The following is a 20,565-nucleotide window of genomic DNA, read 5'->3' on the forward strand; positions in this document are numbered from 1 at the left end:
TTAATGGTGCAAAATAAACATTTTTAATCCAAAAGTTATGAACAGGGAAATACAAACAATTAGGACCAAAGGAAGTCCAAAATCTAGCAGGGCCAACATTAAGTCCTGTAGTTCCATATCCAGCATCTGAAGCAGTCTGTGGCAAATTGTGAGCTCCAAAGGGCTTGAGTGACTCCACCCCTATGACACTTCTGGTGGTTACAGCTCCTATGGCTTCTCTCATGGGCTGGCCTTGCTCTCTCCTTGCAGGTTTCCTTAGATGATCCACATTCCTGGATTTTCCAAATTTTCTGGGGTCTCCACTGCACCTTTGGCTTCACACTCACAGCTTCATACACTGCCCTCTCAGGGACACACTGCCTGACCTCCCAGACCTTCTGAGATCAGAGTGGAAGCTTTTTTAACCCCATTACTCTTGCATTCTTCATGCACCTAAAACCAGTGCTATGTAGGTGATGCCAAATTCTTCAGCCAACTGGAGCAATAGCCAGGCTTTTCTCTCTCTTGGCTGTCGGGGTTAAGTGCCTGAATCACTGGGCACTGTCAATCCAGTTCTGAGCAACAAATTTTCTATGCTGTTGCCATTCTGGAACATTGTACTCTGCAGATTTCTCCTCAAAACAAAGTCTTTCACTTTTGCAGTTTTGAAGCAGCAAAGAGTGGAGACTTGCTGCTTCTTGTGATGCCCTTGCGACATCTTTTATATTCTCCTGTTCCTTCTCAGCAACTGAGATCTCCTCAGCTCTATCTTTGTGGTCCATAGTTTTACTGGAGTTAACTTTCTAGCTAAACTCACAATGTTTTTTTTTTTTTTTTTTTGGTTTTTCTCCGGTACCGGGAACCGAACTCACGTCCTTGCGCTTGCCAGGCAGGCGCTTTGCCGCTGAGCTAAATTGCCAGCCCCCAAACTCACAATGTTTTAAATCATCCTCTGGGCTCTTTGCTCTTGATTCTCAACATAAATCTGGCTAAAAGCCCCCAACAATAGTCATGCCACTGCTTCAACATTTGACTGCCTTAGAATTTCTTCTGCCAGGTTTATTAGTCCACCACCCTTAATCTCAGTCTCAGGCAAAGTCTCTGGACATGAGCAAAATGCAGACAAACTTTCTGCGAATCCATAACATACATCCTCTGGACTCCAACAACCGATGCAGTCCTTCTTCCCAGCAGAAACCTCCTGAGCCTGGTCTTTACCTGCTGGATTTCTATCAGCCTTCTGGTCTTTTGAGCTCTGACCAGAATCTCTCATACAGAACAGCCTGTGGCATTTCAGCTCTACTCTTTCAGGTGACACCTCTCAACCTTTCCAAACTCTTCCCACAAGCCATTCCCACAGGCTCTTGAACCACATGATCAGACATAGTCACAGCAATGACCCCACTCTTGGTACGAGTTCTGCCTTACGTATAAGGACCTGACTGGTAGCATAGGCTGGTTTAGTATAAGTGGCATGTTTCAGCTGGGAAGGCTACTTTGCTGCACTCATTCTCATGGCAACTTAGAAAGAGGAATTACTATTTAATGATGGACATAAGATCAGAGAGGTTAACTGACTTGCCCAAGGGAACTAAGTCTTTTGGTCTCTAACATCTGAGCTTGAGTTGCAAGTTGCTGCTTGTTTGCTTCCTCCCAGCCTGCCTCCATTTATGGATCTGTGTAGCAAGCACTTTCCTACTTTTTCTGCTGCAAATGTAAGGAGACTTTTAGGTAAATCATTTATAGTAAATAATCATGATTGAAAGTGGGTGGTTATTCTCAGAGTGACTGGAAGTGGGGTGATCATTTTTATCAGTAGTAGAGGTGAGGTAGTCAGTCATTCTCTTCATGATCAGAAGTGGGGTGGTCATTTTCATCATGATTGAAAGTGTGCAATGGTCATTCCCATCTGAGTAGAGGTGGAGGCTTGGTGGGATTCTGAGGGGGCCACTGAGTAACCCAAAGCAAGAAGAACAGTAAAACCTGAACTCAGGCAGTGGGTGTGTGAAAGGAAAGAAGGGAAAGATTTGAGAGAAATTTCTAAGGTTGTGGTGAAATAGAATCTGGTGTTTGTTTGGATAGCTTATGAATTAAAGGAGAGGGAGGAGCCATCCATTAGGTGCTATCTAGGTGGGGCAGTGAGAGGAAGGGATGATAGCACATCCACTGTTCAGAGTCTGCCATGGGCTCCTGTGGAGTTAGGAGAGACTTAGACCTGGTGCCTTGGAGCTAACAGTAACTATGGAAAGGGTTCAGCCTGGCCATTTCTAATTCTTGACCTCATGGCCTAGTTAACATTTGTAATCCTGGTGGAATGGGAGAATACTGAAACACTTGGACCTAAATTACTTGGTATGGCATTGTTTCTTTAGTCTTTAAGCATCTTTTAATCTCAAGAAGGTTTTAAGTTAAATATAGTTCATAGTGTTATTTCTCTTCCTAATCCTGGGAGAAAGTTCTACCTGACACATGCAACTTAAAGGAAGAAAGACTGTTTTGATCATGGTTTCAGTTCCATGTCTGGTTGGCTCCATGGCAGAAATGTCATGGTGTAAGGGTGTGGGGAATCACTTAGACTGCTTCAAAGCTCAGGGGCATCTAAGGACACCTGAGGATGTGACTCCTCTTGTCTAGCACAGGCGCACATCGGGATATAGTTATGTAACCATGACTTAGCACAGATAAACACCCATGCATGCACTGGTTACCAAACGGTGTAAGAATGTAAACACGAGATAACAACCTGTATAAGAATTATACAATAAAGATGCAGGTGGTGCTTGTGCTCTTGTGCTTTGCTCTGCTCCGTGCAGCCTGCTGTTGTTGCTGATGTCTTGCACATGTGCATTCTTTAACCTTGGGACCTCACCTTTGAAAATCTCCCTTGGGTCCTCCAAGCTGGCTGACAAAAGGCCTGGAGGGGGAAGCTGCTCAGTCCATGGCGGTTAAGAGCAAGGGAAGAGTCAGAGCAAGAGACACCTTCTCTAAAGGCTTGCCCCAGTGGCTTACCTCCCAACAGCATGCTCAGCTGTGAACTTATCAGTAGATTAATCCCCTGGTGAGTATAATATAGCACCCCCAAAATCCAATCCCCTTTTGAAGGTACCACCTCTGAACACAAACTTTGGAGATACTTTAGATCTAAAGCATAACAGTTTTTATATTTAGGGACTTGTGCATATTTGGCACTTTAAGTATGGGTAATATTTAAGGGAATTGAGCCTATTTGAGTAAACAAGCAGCCTGTTTCCAATATAGATTTATAATGGAATACTTAATTTAAACGTGACTATAAGTCAGAAAATACAAAAATATCTTACTAGATTTAAAAGCAGTAATGGGAGTTTTAAAAATATCAAAATATATGCTTATAGGTTTAAAAACAATGTTTTTTGAAAATTAACATTTTAAATGGACAAAATTGCATACATTTATCATATAACAAAGTTTGGTATATTCTTTAGACCATTTAAATACTTAAGGGGGACATAAAACATAAGTGCAATTTAAAATGTTTAAAGTTATTAACTAAGATTATATATTAATTTAATACATTAATCAAAGCTTTCTTAGAAGTGAGTGTTCAAATTTGCTGGTCTGGAGACCAGAATAAGAACTATAAGTAAAAACTCGACAAAGACCTGGAGTTTTCGTTTTGAATGTCAATGAATCACTTAAAAAAACCCCAAATCCAAAAACCAAAGCTCCTTCACAGTTTCTGTCCACAAAAGCCCTTCAAAGGCATAAAAGTATCACATTGACATGAGATATACCCAAAGTACAAAGAATATTTTATGATGTTTTCCAAATAATATAGGCCATATTTTAATAATATATCATCAAATATACATGCCTTAATTACATGTTATATATATCAACAATACATTTTTAATATTCCCATGGGTGCTTTTCCTGACTTAAGAGAAGAAATGGTGGGCAGACACGGCACACTGAGCGTCGGATGCGCTTGTCTGAAAGCTGTCCTCTGCAGCTCTGATACTCAGTGACCCATGTAGAGAACAAAGGGATTTTGCTCCGTGAAGCCTAATTGCCTGCTGAATAAATAAATAAATAGACGAAGCGCTGCACGCATTAAATGGAGGTAAACATTGACCCTGACACCATATGTTTGCTGGGTGCCAGCTGAAGCGAGCCAGCAGCCCCCATCTATCAGGGGCCTCTGTCGAGCAGGAGCACAGCCTGGGAAGGGGTTGAAATGTCAATAAATCCTCCTGCTTGTGGCTTAATCTCCCTGTATACCTCATCTCTTCCACCAAGTAGCTCACAAAATCAAAAATCTGAAAAAGGGAGACTAGGATGGCTATTGATTGCCTAGCGAAAGATGGTCCCCTGGGAGCCTTTGTTAAGTCAGACTGGGAAGAGTAAGCCTGTCTTGGTTTACTTCACTTTGTATTAACAAAGCAGAAATGACTCTGTCGGTCAGGCCTTGGAGTGTGTGGAATAGGGCAGCAGGCCCTTGTGGAGGGAGACCGCCTATCACCTCTCGGAGCCCTCACGATGCAGATGGTAACACCAATCCTTTGTCACAGTTTACTTTATAATCGTGTAACAGTCTGCAGTAAAGGGCTGTGGATGTAATAAAGTTACCTACAATGACTTCTGAGTTACATACTCTGCTCTGGCGTCTGCCCTCCGCCACCTGTGCTTTCCATCTCCTCCTCTTTTGCAAGCCCAGGGGAAGGAAAGGAGGGGCAGGGCAGGGGAGTGGGCAGCCACAGAGACTTTCCAGGGGAAATTCCTTCTCTCTTCCTAGTTCAAGTACCCAGTACAGCACCCAAAACACTTACTTTTCTTAGATTTTAAAAATACTCATCCCAGGACTGAGAAAGATATGGGTTGTGACCGTGCAGTATATTATTAGTATTACTCTGATTGTTTTATTGGATAGTTGCCATGCTCTTAGATTTCTTCAGTAATTGTTCATTTCTACATTTTTTTGTATGAGGTTTTACTCTACTTTTCATTAACAAAGGAGAAATGACTCTTTCAGTTTTGTACTGAAACCCAGGGTTTTATGCATGCTGGACTTCTGCTGTACCACTGGTCTAGAAACGAGTTATTTTTATTTTTTTATTTTGAGGCAAGGTCTCACTAGGTTGTCCAGGTAGCCTTGAACTTGTGATCCTCCTGCCTCAGCCCCCCAAATAGCTAGATCACAGGCATGTCCCACTGTGCCCATTTCTGCATTTGTTTTTGATAAACAATAAAGCACGTCATCTTTGAAGATCCTTTATAGCTACTAATTCCTATGGATATAAAAGTAATACAAATCTAGAAAAGACTTTCATGGGAAGAAAAGCAAAGCAGATGCAAGATTTCAAAGGCATCACTTATGCTGTTACTATGTGCATGACATTACAAGATAATTTATTGAGATAAAATTCACATAACATAAAACCAATCATTTTAAAGTGTATGATTCAATGACATTTAATACAGTCACAATGTTACACAATCACCACCTCGTATCTAGTCTCAAAATATTTCCATTACTCCAAAGTAACCTTACCTGTTAAGTATATTTTCCTCGTTCCTCTTACCCTCACAACTTCTGGTAACCACTAACTTGCATCTGTCTCCTTCAATTTATCTACTTAGGCTATTTCACGTAAATGGAATAATACACTGTGTGACTTTTAATGTCTGGCTTCTTTCATGTTACATAATATTTTGAAGTTTCACCCATGTTGTAGCATGTACCAATATTTCATTTTTTATGGGCAAATAATACTCTATTGTATGAATATTCCACAATGTGCTATCCCTGCATCTGTTAATGAGCACTTGGGTATTTCTGCCTTTCGAATATGTGCTATTCTAAATATGAGTGGAATCGCACTTCTTGGAGTGCAAAGTAATTGCAGTTCTTTAATTTGCACTTCTTGTTTTCAATTCTTTGGAGCATAGACATAGTGGTGAATTTGCAAGCTCAACTGGTAATTCTATGTTTAAATTTTTGAGGCACCATCAGTTATTTCTCATTACAGATGAACAATTTTGCATTCCCATCCCCAGTATAGGAGGATCCCAATTTAATTGACCTCATCAATATATAATGCCCTTCTCTGACTCTTACAGCAGTTTTTGACTTACAGTCTGTTTTGTCTGATGTTAGGATAACCACCCCTAGCCCTCTTTTGGTTCCCACTTGCACGGGATATGAATTTCCATTGTTAAACTTACTTGTGTTTTTGGCTCTAGAATGAGCCTCTTGGAGACAGAATGGATTAGATCATGCTTTCCCTCATTCAGCCCTCCTCTCCCTTTCGAGGAGAGTTTAATCCATTTGTCATTCATGTAACTACTATCATGAAGGACTCGCTTTGGCCATGTTGCTATTTGTTTTCTGTGTGTTTTATACTTTTTCATGCTCACTTGCTTTATTGCTTGATTTTTGTGTTTAGTTGAATGCCTCCTCACCAATTCAGTACTAGGGATTTATTAACCCATACAGCACTAAGTTACATTTTCAGACCTTTTAAAATTTTTTTTGTTTTAAATTTTGAGACAGGGTAGCCCTAGTTCTCCCAGTCTGGTCTGGAACTTGTGATCCTCCTGCCCCCACTTCCTGAGCAGCTAGGATTATAGTCCTGTACCACCACACCTGGCCTAGTTGGTTTTTTATGTTGTTCTACTTGATGACCTCATTGTTACGGTTTGTGTCTATATTTCAGACCTTTCTCCATGACTTTCTTATGGATTGCAATTAACGTCCTAAATTTATGACAATGTAGTTTTAACTGATAACATAGCTTCAGCATATAAAACTCGGCTCTTACACAGCTGTGTCCCACCCTTTATGTTATTGCTGCCCATTACATCTTTAGGCATTGTGTACCCAATAACAGATTTTTAGTAATTATTATTGCATGTGCCTTTAAAATCGTATAGGGAATAAAACGGGGAAGTACAAACCAAAAATATAGTAGTACTCACTTTTATGTTTATGCATGCAGTTATCTTTATGGGGATTTTTATTTCACCACTCAGCTTCAAGTTACTGTCTAGTGTCTTCATTTCAGACAAAAATTTTTGCTTTACTTGCAGGGCAGGTCTCCAAGTAAAAAACTTAATCAGTTTTGGTTTATCTGGGACTGTCTTAATTTCATGTTCAGCTTTGAAAGGTTGTTCTGTGAGATGGAATTCTTGTTGGACAGTTTTTTCTTTTGACACTTTCAGTATGTCACCCCCCCATACATTCTGAAGCCAGTGTTAATCTTATTGAACATCACTTTCTTGATGCCTTGAAGATTTGCCCTTTGCTCTTCCGACAGTTTGATTATAATGTGTCTTAGGGTGGAAGTTTATTATACTTGCAGATCATTGAGCTTATATTGGATGTGCAAATTCATATCTTTCATCAAATCTGAGAAAGTTTTGGTCATTATTTTTTCAAGTACATTTTTCTTTCCTTTCTCTTTCTGAAACATTACCACTGTTTATATTAGTTCAGTTAGAGGTGTCCTGCAGGTTCCTCAGGCCCTGCTCCCTCTCCTTCATTCTACTTACTTTCTGCTTCTCAGAATCAATAGTTTACATTGTCCTCTATGAGTCTGCAGGTTTTTCCTTCTGCCTACTTGAGTCTCCTGTTAGGGATTTTTCATTTCAGTTATGCTTTTCAGCTCCAGAATTTCCGTATGGTTCCTTTTTAACATCCCTCTTGATGGATATCTTTATTTTGTTCATACATGGCTTTCCTAGTTTCTGATAGTTCTTTGTCCTTTTGGATCTTAAGTGTATTTAAGAAATTTATATATTTTTAAAACCAAATGTCTGTACTTTAAACCAAACGTCAAATGGGGATGGTTTATGCCAATTTTCCCTTTAAATAGGCTATATTTTCCTGTTTCTGTGTATTTACTAATTTTTTGTCATTTTAATATTGTAATATGGTAACTCTGAGAATTGGATTTTCTCGCTCTTCCCAGAGTTTGTTGTTCTTTGTTGTGAAGACTACAGTCATTTGTTTCTTCAATTACTTTTTAAAATTAGTAGGGTTTTTTGGGCAAAGATTGTATGCCTTGTCATGTGTCATCACTGAAATATCTATTCTTTTGCTCATATCCAGTGTGAATTTTGACAGATATTTTTTGAATGCTGGTAGCCAGAAAGAAAACAAAACACAGAAAAAAAGCACCTCCTTGGGTATTTGTGTTTTGGCTCTTTGCTGAGACTGAGGAACTCCTTCAAGCACTTTGCTGAACTGTTTACAGCTCTGCTGTAGCCTTCATTTCCTGCTAACAATGACAACAGAGAGGAGCCAAAGGTGAAAGCTTCGGGCCTTCTCTGGCCTTTTCTGAGCATGCATCCTGCTCCATGCATTTTGCTTTCTAAATTTCTCGCTATGCACAGGAGCTTTTGAATTCCCTCATTTCCCAAAGAAATTCCTCCAGTTTTCCCTTTGAGGCTTAAGACTCCCTATTGTATGTCTCAACTACAGCCTTTTGCCCCAAGTGTCTGCTGGCTTTTCATTCACTTTACAATGTTTTCCAATAATACCTGCTGCTTTCCTGTCCCGAGTGTGTTCTGAGGCGGATATAACAGCAGCAAGTGCCTTACATCAGTTCTTCAGAACCTCAACAGGTTAAAACAGAAATCACAGTCCCCTATGAACAGATCTACTGTTTTCTCTGTACCCAAGGCTCCACACTGAGAATACAGGGCACCATCCTTAGGACCACTGTGCTTCCCTCTTTCCCTGTCCCCTTCCTTCACTCCTCCCTTCCCTTGTCGAACACTTTCTGAGGACAAAACATGTGTGAGGTCCTGTGCTAAGAACTAGGATACTAAACAGTATAAGTAATGTCCCCAAAATCACTTCCCATGAACAAGCAGGAAAAACAGACATATAAGGCAAGATTCAGCTGAGTGATAAAGTGATGTGGTGGTGGTGGTGTCAGCATGACACTAGGCCCTTTAAGGTTAGGAACTGGGCACCAAATAAATGGAACCATTAGAGTGATAGAGTCAGAGATTTCCACTGAAACTGAGTTCAGTGACAGTTCCTTGATATTTGTGAGGTTTTTCTACATTTACATAGATTTTAATAAATTGATCCCCAAGATTGCCTCATATGGACAACTGAAAAATGATTATGGAATGCATATATATATATAGTGGATTGTGAAAACATGATTAAATATGAAATGACAAATGTTTTACACAAAAATCATTATATTTTAAAGTCAAAGATAAATTAATGTTTTTTTTTTTTCCGGTACTGGGGATCGAACTCATGACCTTGTGCTTGCCAGGCAAGCACTGTGCCGCCGAGCTAAATCCCCAGCCCTAAAGATAATTTAATGTTGTAACCTCTTTGCTATTTTGTTATTTATTTATTTGTTTGTCTGTTTGTTTTTGAGACAGGTCTCGTATTGCCCAGGCTGGTCTCGAACTTAGATATCAAAGGGCATAGTGGAAGATGGTAGTGGTTAGAAAAACAGCCAAGTCAAAGTATAAATATGAATACATGGAACCAAAATGATACAAGCACTCTTCCTCATCTACCCACTCCTCTCCCTGCCTTTGGTCAAGGAATGAACCCTTTCTCGATGCATTAGGTTTCTCAGCCATGGTGCCTCCTTGCCAAGAACTACACAGCCACTTTCATGACACACGAGTGAAGAAACGCAGTGCAGTGGCTTGGGACTTGGCAGTGTCTCCACACTGCGGCGTAATGGCAGATTACCTGGGAAGAGTAGGTGATGGGCCACACCACGGCTTTGCCCCTTCTTTCTGCATAAAAACAGGAAGTAGACAGGAGTAAAAGACAGGGGTACAGGATCCTTGCTGGTTTCTTTGTCACCATGTTAAGGTAGCTGTTTGCACTCTAGCCATCAAATTCAAATTCCAGCTACCAGAGGGGAGGACAGAGATTCATGTCTCCTTTTGTCTTTTTAAAGACTCGTGGGAAGGCACGTAAAAAAATACTGTGAAGTACCATTTAATATGTGACACTTACATCTCATTGGTGAGGGTGAATTGCACGGCCATACCTACCTACAAGGGAGTAAGAGAAATGTGCCCAGCTAAACCCTGCGGCTTTAGCTGCAGAGCTGGATCATCAGGCACACTGTTCTTTGATATGTAGATAATGAGAAGGTAAACTTTAACCTCGACTTCTCATAAATTGCAAAATCAGAAGTGACTTTTGGATAAACGTTCAAAAACTTTCTCATCTTACTTATGTATGCTACTTTTTAGATTTCAAACTAAATTAAATAGTTAGAAGCTGCGGCACACGTTATGTGCCGAGAATTATCTTAGGTGTGATAGCTAAAAAGTTGAATGGGGGTGGTTCTGCCCTTAAAATGACAGACACGTAAAATACCTCCAACTCTGTGATCAGGAAATAATCTATTCAACAGGAAGAGAAGATTCACATGCTGGTTTTCTAGGGTCCTGCTTGTGCTTTTATTTTATATAACAGTGATCTAGTTAAAAGAATATTGCTACTTGCTAAGAACTGTCATTCTGTAGGACTGCAGACCTCATGAGGATAGAGAACAGCTTGTCACTGCTACACCTGGCACATAGTGAGTGGCTAGCAACGACTCGCTGTGTAGCAAAATGAGAGGAAATAAATGAACAAAGGGAAGATATGAATAGCATTTGTAAAATATTCAGCTCGTATATTATGGAACCATGATTATGAAAATATATATTTGTGAAATATATAAAGGCATAGGATGACTATTTTCCATGAACACATGGTCTTTATTTTAGACTGATTTGTCAAATAACTCTGTGTATTTAAACCATGATTTATGTAATAGATACAGTATTTGTTGGTTGTCCAGGCTGGCTTTCTAGCCTCAGTTGCATAGTTATTCCTTCTGGCTCTTGTTTGTGGACGCATGTGTTTCCAGAGAGGCCAATCTGTCTGTTTCTATGACAGCATGTTTTGCTGTAGGCTAAACCATTCAGCCGTTCTCTCCAGCCGCCCATGATCGATGCTTCAGGGGTGAGCAACGTCATCATCAACACTTTTCCTAGTGTTTAGGAAGTGTAGCATTGTTCTAAACAGTGCATTAGCCCATTTAGTCCTTACAACTTCAAGAGGTAGGTGCTGTTAGATGGTGAACGGTGTGTAGTGACCTGGGGTGGACTCTGAACTCAGGAAGTCTGGTGCAGGAATCTATGCTCCTAATGACTCCACTGAATCGCTATGACTCAAGCTGGCCCACTGGGATGAAACTCAGGCCATGACTAAAAAGGTTGGGATGGGTGGCTCTCTTCACTGTGTGTGTTGCGGCTAGCAGATGTGAGGGCAGGAGGCCCATGGTCAAACTCAACTCTGCCAAGAACTTGACAGTTTCTTCTCTCTGTGTCTCACTTACTTCATCTGTAACATCATGACATGATAGGATTAGGTTATCTTTTAGGTTTCTTCCAGATTTCCCATCTACAAGGCCTCTGTAATTGTATTATTTATCACTTATCATTATTATAATATCACTACCACCAGGTATAATCATGCATCAATGCAAATTGTTCTAAATGTGGATTCAGTGAATTATTAAAGATCATTCTCCTTTGGGCAATCTAACCATGCGTTCTAAAGGAATAGTTTATCATAGATCTCTTATCAATATTGTCTTGGACACCAGCTCACTGCTATCTCTAGTAGCATTCAGCATTTATTCAATATATCTTGAGTGTGAACTCTGGCCTATTTGAATAAGGAAGTCTGAAGTGTTTACTATTGCCTTGACTGCTCACACGATTTAATTTTTTAAAGAAAATAAGGGAATATCTCATAAAACTTCTGAAATTCAAGTGCCAGTAATGGAATGCACAAATACACAGGACAAGCTTCAGGAGTGAATTGCGTATTTCTGTATACAGCGGTGGGTTGTATATTTAGCCTAACTTTTTTTTTTTTTTTTTGGTTTTTCTCCGGTACCGGGAACCAAACTCACGACCTTGCACTTGCCAGGCAGGCGCTTTGCCGCTGAGCTAAATCCCCAGCCCCTAGCCTAACTCTTTATTACCATATAAATAAAAATTATTTTAAGAAAATGGATAGCTATAAAAATGACAGTTTGCTAGGATGGAATCAAGCTAGAATCTGGTTGAGGATATGCTCAAGGGAAATCTGCATGTACCATGCAGGAAGTGAGGCTTGCACAAGTAATCTTACGCATTTGGCATGTTTATCAACTCTACTATCCGTCAAGCACTGCACTAGGTGCTTGATTGCAACACTGAGCAGATATGACCCTGATTTCATGGAACTGCGCTCTAGTGCATTATGCAGCTGATTACATCTGCAACCCAGCCCAGACCTGCAAGTCAGGAGAGCTTCTTGGGAGGGAGAACAAAGTACATATGAGCTGCAGTTGGGACTCGCCAAGCTGAAATGGGGCAGTAGATGGAGGCTTAGAGAAGAGGAGAATTTCAAAAGGAAGATTAAACTGAGAAAACAGCTTGCTAGATGAGAGCATATGGATTCAGGGGCTCAAGTTAGTGAGCACTAGGTTTCCATGTTTTTTTCTTTTACTTCTCTTTGAGACAGGGTCTTGCTGTGTAGTTCCGGCTGGTGTTGAACTCACTCTATAGCCCAGGCTGGCCTCAAAGTAGTGGTCATCTTCCTGCCTCAGCCTCCCAAATGCTGGGATTATAGGCATTTGCTACCACACCTGGCTGAAATGGTTTCTAGGAGAGATTTTCCTGGAGATTTTCCTCTCCTCTACACCCTTGTGCTGATATACTCATTTGGTCTCCTTATGTCCTTTATTTTATATTCTCATACTTTATAAGGTTAAAGCTTGAAGTTAAAAATATTTTTTTTCTGGTCACAGAAGTAATATTCTTTTTTTTTTTTTTTTTTTCCAGTACCGGGAATTGAACTCATGACGTCGCACTTGCCAGGCAGGCGCTATGCTGCTGAGCTAAATCCCCAGCCCCCACAGAAGTAACATTCAATAAAGAAAATTAACAAAAATAAATGAAACTATAGGGCCGGGGATATAGTTCAGTGGCACCGTGCCTGCCTGGCAAGTGCAAGGTCCTGAGTTTGAGTCCCAGTACAAAATAAAGAAAAGAAACTATAGAAAACAGAATTCATTCACACTTCTGCTACAAAGAAATAAACACTGCTGACATTCTCACACATATCAAACCAATCTTTATGCATTCCCATCTAAAAGGAGGTATCATACACTAGACTTGACTTTAAATCAAGAAGATTTAAAATATGTCTCTAGGCTACACATGTACAGAGTATCAGAATGCAAAGTTCTAAAAAGGGATACAGTAAAATCTTGTCTCTGTTCTATTTTGTCCATCAAAGACTCATATCCCTGAGGAAATGATTTTTCCTAGTTTTTCTTGGCAACTTCTAAATCAGAAGGCTACATATGAGTGCAGAGGTCAGCTACTCCAGATGTTTCATTGCCAGGTATTACACTGGGCTCTTCCTTCCTCGGGACACCACTTGTAAACAGCAGCAATGTGTCGTTACCTGGAAAAAGGCATCGGAAGCAGAACATCAGGGATGATGAGCCCAGGGCTCCACAACACGTGCCAGGCCCTTTATTGTGATGAGCACTCTGCAGCGGAGAGATGGAGGGATGTCTTCAGAGTCACGTGACTTCGAATGATTGCAGGATAATGAAGAGCTAATTTCCCCATCTTTTTCCTCAAGATGTTTATGGAGGGACTAATCACTATATCACTAAGCTGGTATTCCATTAAGTTAACATATTTTATCCAAGGAGCAAGCCAGAATGTGCTAGCCAGTTGAAATAGTCAACATATTTCAGAACCTGGATTGGAACCTGGAAAAAGATTCCAATATAGTGCTCTGTGGACAGCAGGACGACAGACTCACTGCCCTTCATGTTCTGCCTTTGACCCCACCAGGCAAGTAATTGCCAGCTTGTGAACTCCTGAGCACCGGCAGCTCCCCAGTTCCTCTCCATGCTCACCGTAGTGGACATAGGATGCACTGAATTACAGTAGGTGCTGAATAAATGAATGAGTGAGGAGGGCTCCTGGAAGTAAGGGCTGTTTTAATCAAGAAATGTTGGAGTCTTTCTTTGGAGGAAAGTGAGAGTCTCTACGAATATCTCAGGATGAAGTGGTGCCTTTTGGAAGTCTCCACGGAGCAGTCTGTGGGAGAAGCACACAGCCCTGAGAAGCCTGACTGTGTGTCAGCCCACTGGACCCTTCAACATCGAGACTGGCTGTGCACTGTTACACGCCCCTCTTAGCCCCTCTCGGATCCCCTTACGCCAGTGTAAACTGAGTTACAGCGCGGAGAGCTCTTTGTTTAGCGAACCAAGCACATTGCATTAGTTACCACATCTGTCTTGTTATTCTGCATCATCTTTGTTAGAAGCCTGATGTGAGTCCATGAGGAAGAAGCTGTGCAGACTAAGTGATCTATGAAAAGTAAATAAACAAAGCTGAATTTCATTAACTACTAATTTGACAGCAATTTTGCTAAATGTAAGAATCTGTTTTCAGTTTAAATTATTGGACACTTATTGTAAAAGTTTCATACTTTCTTTTCCAGAAGAACAAAAATGGACCTATTTTTTAGTACTTGTACTTTTTCTTTAACCTCGCTGTTTACCTTGGATAACTTTAAAAGGCAATGCATTATGCATTCACAATCTTTTCTGGGTATTCTATTATACACATACACTATGGTTAATTTAATAACTATTATTAAGTATTTAGATTGTTCAAAAGGTTTTAATATTATAAACATGCTGTAGCAAATATCTTTTTCCATATATCTGTGTCAGTTATTCAATAAGAATAAATTCCTACATGCTGAATTTCTGGGTTGAAGTGTATGAATTCTTAAATTATTGAATTTATGACAGATTGCATTTCAGAAAACCTGAATCGAGTCTGGCATGGTGGTGCACACCTATAATTCCTGCACTCTGAGAGGTTGAGGCAGGAGAACTGCAAGTTCAAACTCAGGCTGAGCAATTTAGCAACTTAATGAGATGCTGTCGAAAAAAAAAAGAATGAAAGAGAGAAAGAAAGATGGAGAAAAAGAAAAAAAGAGATGGACACGTAGTTCAGAGAGAAGGCTCTGAGTTCAATCTCCAGTGCTGAAAATCAAAACACAAAAACCCTGAATCAATTTACAGTCCTATTAATAATGTATCAAAATAGCCATTTTACCCTTCTGTTGCCAAACTTAACATCTCTCTCACGTAAGTAGGCAAATGATGTGAATCTCTTGTTTAATAATTGTTTTTAAAAGCCCCGAAGGGAAGAATCAACTAGCTTTTTCCACTGTAATTTTTTGCTAGCTTGCATTTGAACAGAAAAGGAGACTAGAGTGTTTGAAAGTGAAGTTTCTACTAATCCTAGCACTCAGGAGGCTAAGGCAGGAGAATCACAAGTTTAAAGCCAGCCTGGGCTAACTGTGGAATTTGAGGCCACCCTAAACTACATAGAGGCCCTGTTTAAAAGAGTAAAAGGCAAAATTTTAAATTATTTATGCTAAATACAGACTTTAGTTCATTCATTCACAAATATTAATAACAGCATGTTATGCTTTAAATCTAAAATATCCCCCAAAAGTTTCATTTATTCAGAGGAGGGACTTTTAGAAGTTAATTGGATCATGGGGGAACTATACTCATTGGTGGACTAATCCAGTTAGGAGTTCACAGCTGAATGTGTTCTTAGGAAGTAAAGCTTGATTGGAGGAGGTGAATGAATTGCTGGGGGGAGGGTATATCTTTAGGGGAATCAACCTCTCTTTCTCCCTTTCCCTTTTTCCCTCCTTCCCCCTGACTCTTCTTTCTCTGTTTCCTGCCTGCCATGCCCTTTTTGCCTTGGAGCCAGTTTGCCATGGACTGAACCCTCCAAAACTGTGAGTCACGATAATCTTTCATCCTTTAAGTTATGGGTGTCAAGTATTTTGTCCCAGTGACAGAAAAGTGACTAATACACTGTGCAAAATAAGAATTCTCAGTAGCCACAAAGAACATCTATTTGAAGATCAATGGATGGAGAAAGGGCTTAGATGGCAGAGAAGTCTTGGGAGATAACTTCCCTATAATGCAGCTAACACCCTTGAGGCATTTCAAGAAACAGGATTTAAAGCCCTAGTGCTTAGAGGATAGCTGGTTAACGACATAGCTGATTAATGACTCACTTCACAAGTCAAAAGGCAGAATAATAGTCTTGAAAACTAGATGTGCCTGGGCACATACAGTATTAGAATAAAACTGAGTATGGTGGTCAAGTAGATGAGGCAGTAAATAGTGTGATGAAACCAAAACAGGGATATTTCCAATCCTTAAAAACTGTGGTTTCTGATGTTATCTACCCAACAGGGTCTTCAATACTCTTTTCCTTGTCAGGGATTAATTTGATGGATGAAGTAGAATAATAAGGAGACTACTGGGGGAGAATGAACCTTCTCCCAAGAGATTCCTAGGTAATTAAAATTTTTATCATTTTTTGGATAAAATGATTTTTATCATTTTTTTGGAAAGAGAATGTCTAAAGCTGTCCTTAAAGGGTCCTGCCAACAAGCAGCATAAGCATTGCCTGGGAATTTGTTAGAAATGCAAAATGCTAGGACCCCCTCCAGACCTAGAGCCAGGGATTTGGGTGGGGCCAGGAGTCTGGGTCTTAACAAGGCCTCCTGGTGATTTTGCTGCTTTGCAGTCAGACTTAAGTAATTGTTACTGACTTATTTATTGTCAATATTTTCGAGAGATTTTCTCTTTTCTTTTTTTCAAGTAACAGTCAACTTTGAGAAGTTTAGAAAATGTAGAACTATAAAAAGATGACAAAAGACAAGCCTTGTTTAACTACATCTTCCTAAAGAGAATACAATACTTAAAAAAGAATTGTGTCTGGAAGTCTGAAATGCACGTTTCAGCCAATGGTGGGGATGTTTTATGTAAAGTGAAATTTCTTCGTCCAACATGAGGATTCCTGAAGGCCTTTGCAGATGACTGACACATTTCCACAGAATTATATGTATTCTGAATTTGTGTGTCATTTGACTTATCTACATTAGACTTATAAGAATATATTCCTTTCGGGTTTCACCTAGGAGGAGGCTAATGTGCAACTTTCTTTGGTCATCCCAAATCCGGGTTCATCATACACAGCTGCTACCACCATGCCCCCCAAGTTCGACCCCAACGAGATCAAAGTCATGTACCTGAGGTGCACGAGTGGCGAAGTCGGCGCCACGTCTGCCCTGGCACCCAAGATCGGTCCCTTGGCTCTGTCTCCAAAAAAGTGGGTGATGACATCGCCAAGGCAACTGGTGGCCAGAAGGGTCTGAGGATTGCAGTGACACTGACCATTCAGAACAGACAGGCTCAGATTGAGGTGGTGCCTTCTGCCTCTGCCCTGATCATCAAAGCCCTCTAGGAGCCGCCAAGGGACAGAAAGCAGAAACACATTCAACACAGTGGAAATATCACTTTTGATGAGATTGTCGACATTGCCCAACAGATGCAGCACTGGTCTTTAGCCAGAGAACTTTCCTGAACCATTAAAGAAATCCGGGGACCGCCCAGCCTGTGGTCTGCAACGTGGACAGCCGGCACCCTCACGATATTATAGATGACATCAACAATGGTGTAGTAGAATGCCCAGCTAGCTAAGAAACAACATATCTCAATAAAAAGATGATCTGACAACCAAAATAAAAAAATTCATCATCTTGATGAGAGAAAAAAAATTTAAAAAATATCTGAAAAGATAAAAGGTTTTGACACAAAACTTTAGATACAGTATATTATGTTGTGCACATGTTGGAAAACTATTTTTTTTTTTTCTGAAAAGCAGTTTGAATAGTATCTTACTATTTTGCTTCTCTGGATAGGCAGAGAAAGCCTTTCTACAAAATCCTGTGAAAGGTGTACATTCAACTTTTAAGAAACTGCCAAACTCTTATTCAAAGTAGTTTCACCATCTTATATACACACTGGCAGTGTATGAGACTTCAAATCACTCCACAGCCTCACCAACACTGGGTATGGTGGTATAGGAGTTTGGTATAAAAGCCATTCTATTAGGTCCAGTGTTATGATGGTTTTAATTTGCATTTCTCTTATGAATAATGGTGCTGAAAATCCTTCCAAATGCTTACTTGCCATTTATATAAGTAAGTCCCCAACTTATGCACGAGTTCTGTTCTGGAAGAACTGTTTGTGAGAGTCATTCATAAGCTGATAGAGTGGGTCTTACACAGCACACCTGTGAGAGTTTGCAACTTGAATGTTCATAAGTTGGGGACTTACTGTATCTTTTGATCCAGTCATTCCACTTTTTATTCAAAAATAAAAGCACATGTCCAGATAAAGTCTGAGTTGTGTCTCTTCAACACTCCTATGTTGAAGCTTTTACCTAATGATTGTATTTAGAAAGGGGGTCTCTAAAGAGGCAATTAAGGTTAAGAGATAAGGTGGTACCCTGATACTAAAGGTCAGTGTCCTTATACAAATAGACCCCAGAGTGCTCTCTCTGTGTCTCTGTCACACAAAAATACACACACAGACACACACACACACACACACACACACACACACACACACAGAGTCTTGGTGAACATACATAGAAAAGGTCAAGTGAGCACACAGCAAGATGGAAGAGGCCTCACCAGAAACAAACCACACCACTACCATGGTTTGGAACTTCCAGCCCCCAGAACTGTGAAAACATAAATGTCTGTTGTGTAGGCCATTCAGTCCGCAGTGTTTGTGAGAGCCTGGGCTGACTGATAGGATCCGCATAGCTGTATTTGCAATAGTCAAGCACTGGATGCTGTCCAAATGAATAGGAAAACATGTATAGTATTGATATGCGATGGAATACTACTAGGCAATAAAATCGGATCCCTTATATACGAAATGTGGCCACATCTCAAAATAGTTGTGCCAAGTGAAAAAAACCAGACCAAAAAAGAGTCGATACGGTGTGATTCCTTCCATTCATATAAACCCTGGAGAGTGCAGGTAATCTACAGTGACAGAAAGCGGATCTGATGGCCTGGGAGGGGAGCTGTGGTGGTGGGTGGGAGGAAGGGATGACAAAGGTGCAGGAGGAAATTTTGTTGGGGCGATGGATATGTGTAGTAGCTTGTTTAGATCATGCTGTTTTCTGGACGTAATCATGCATCAAAACTTATTAAACTGCATACTTTATGCATTTATGGTTGCCAAATATATTCAGTAATGCTGCTAAAAAAAATCTGTGGAATCATATCTCATTTTGTGTTAAGCACATTTAAGAATTTTCTTTCCTCTAGCCCCCGTCAAAGAAATTAAAAGAAAGGGGCTGGGGATTTAGCTCAGCGGCAAAAGCGCCTGCCTGGCAAGCGCAAGGTCGTGAGTTCGGTTCCCGGTACCGAAAAAAAAAAAAAAAAAAAAAAAAAAAAAAGAAATGAAAAGAAAACGCCTCAGTCAGAACAAGCTGTCATGGTAGGGGGCATTGCACTTTCCCTTTGAGCAGCCTGGGACAGAGTTCCCGCCCCTCGCCAAACTCCCAGCTTTTCCATGACATTAGAGGTAAAAAGCAAACACAAACAAACCAAGGCAAAGGACCATAAAACAGGTGGCTGAAAAATTCAAAACTGGGAAACAAAGGATTATGCTTGGACCTTTTCTCTTGTTTTTGCAAGCTTAGTTGGCTCTGTCGAATGCTGTGGTGAAGAGTGAAAAATTATTGTGACTCAGTCACATTTGGCAACTGAGGTCAGGATGACATTGCAAAAAAGAAAACCCTCTGCAAGGAGAGACACTAAAATCAGAAGACGGTAGCTCATAAATTGGGCAAAACATTTTAATAATGAAACTCAAAGTTGGATACAGAATTTGATTAGACATTCAAAACCTGCTTCAATTTCGCAGGAAGCTTGGGAGATAAACTAGGAGTTTATTCATGGTTTTAGGTAAAATGAATACCAAGCACGAGGTTTACGTGGCACTTTGGGGGTTGTGCTGATTCACGGTTTAGACGACAGGGCCGCAGTAGCAGGGAAGACAAGACTTCGTCATACAAAGTTCTTGGCAAATCACTATGGAAGGAAACGCTCAACGTTGCCAATTGTTCATTTTATTCCTACTCCTCTGTGGAAGCCAAGTTGTGTGTGTGTGTGTGTGTGTGTGTGGTTTTATTTTAGCATTAACGTCCTTGGTTTTAAGCAAACATTTTGAGCCCTGGCTACCCAAGCCAACAAGTGGTAGAAGGAACTCAAGACTATCTGATACCAAAGCTCTTGCACTTTCTAACACTGAGGGTAGAGCACAGGAGTTTTCTGGGAGACCTGCGTTCACCTGCCCTGAGTCGTCCCGTGTCTCCTCTCAACTGTGACTCGCACGAGCTCGCTGCTGGATCCCAGCTGGCGAGCCCAGATTGCACCTGCTCCGAAGGCCAGCGGGGGCCCTGCCCGGCCCGCGGCTCCGCACGGCTGCCCGTGCACGGACGCGAGGACCCACCAGGGGTCACTGCAGCCTCAGAGCTATTGCGCGCGCGGGTTCGGGAAGCGGCCGGCCGCGCGGAGGGCGTGGGGCTGCGACCGCCGAGGGCCGGGGCGGGAGCCGAGCTGAGCCCTGCCCTCCC

At 40.9% G+C, this 20,565-nt stretch overlaps 1 pseudogene; it reads left to right on the top strand.

Moving 5' to 3' along the window:
- The first annotated feature begins 17,098 nt into the window (after positions 1-17,098).
- On the top strand, positions 17,099-17,606 carry LOC102013293 (annotated as a pseudogene).
- The last annotated feature ends 2,959 nt before the right edge of the window (positions 17,607-20,565 follow it).

The sequence above is a fragment of the Chinchilla lanigera genome, unplaced genomic scaffold (genome assembly GCF_000276665.1).
Source record: "Chinchilla lanigera isolate Chin_1 unplaced genomic scaffold, ChiLan1.0 scaffold00017, whole genome shotgun sequence".
Taxonomy (NCBI): Eukaryota; Metazoa; Chordata; class Mammalia; order Rodentia; family Chinchillidae; genus Chinchilla; species Chinchilla lanigera.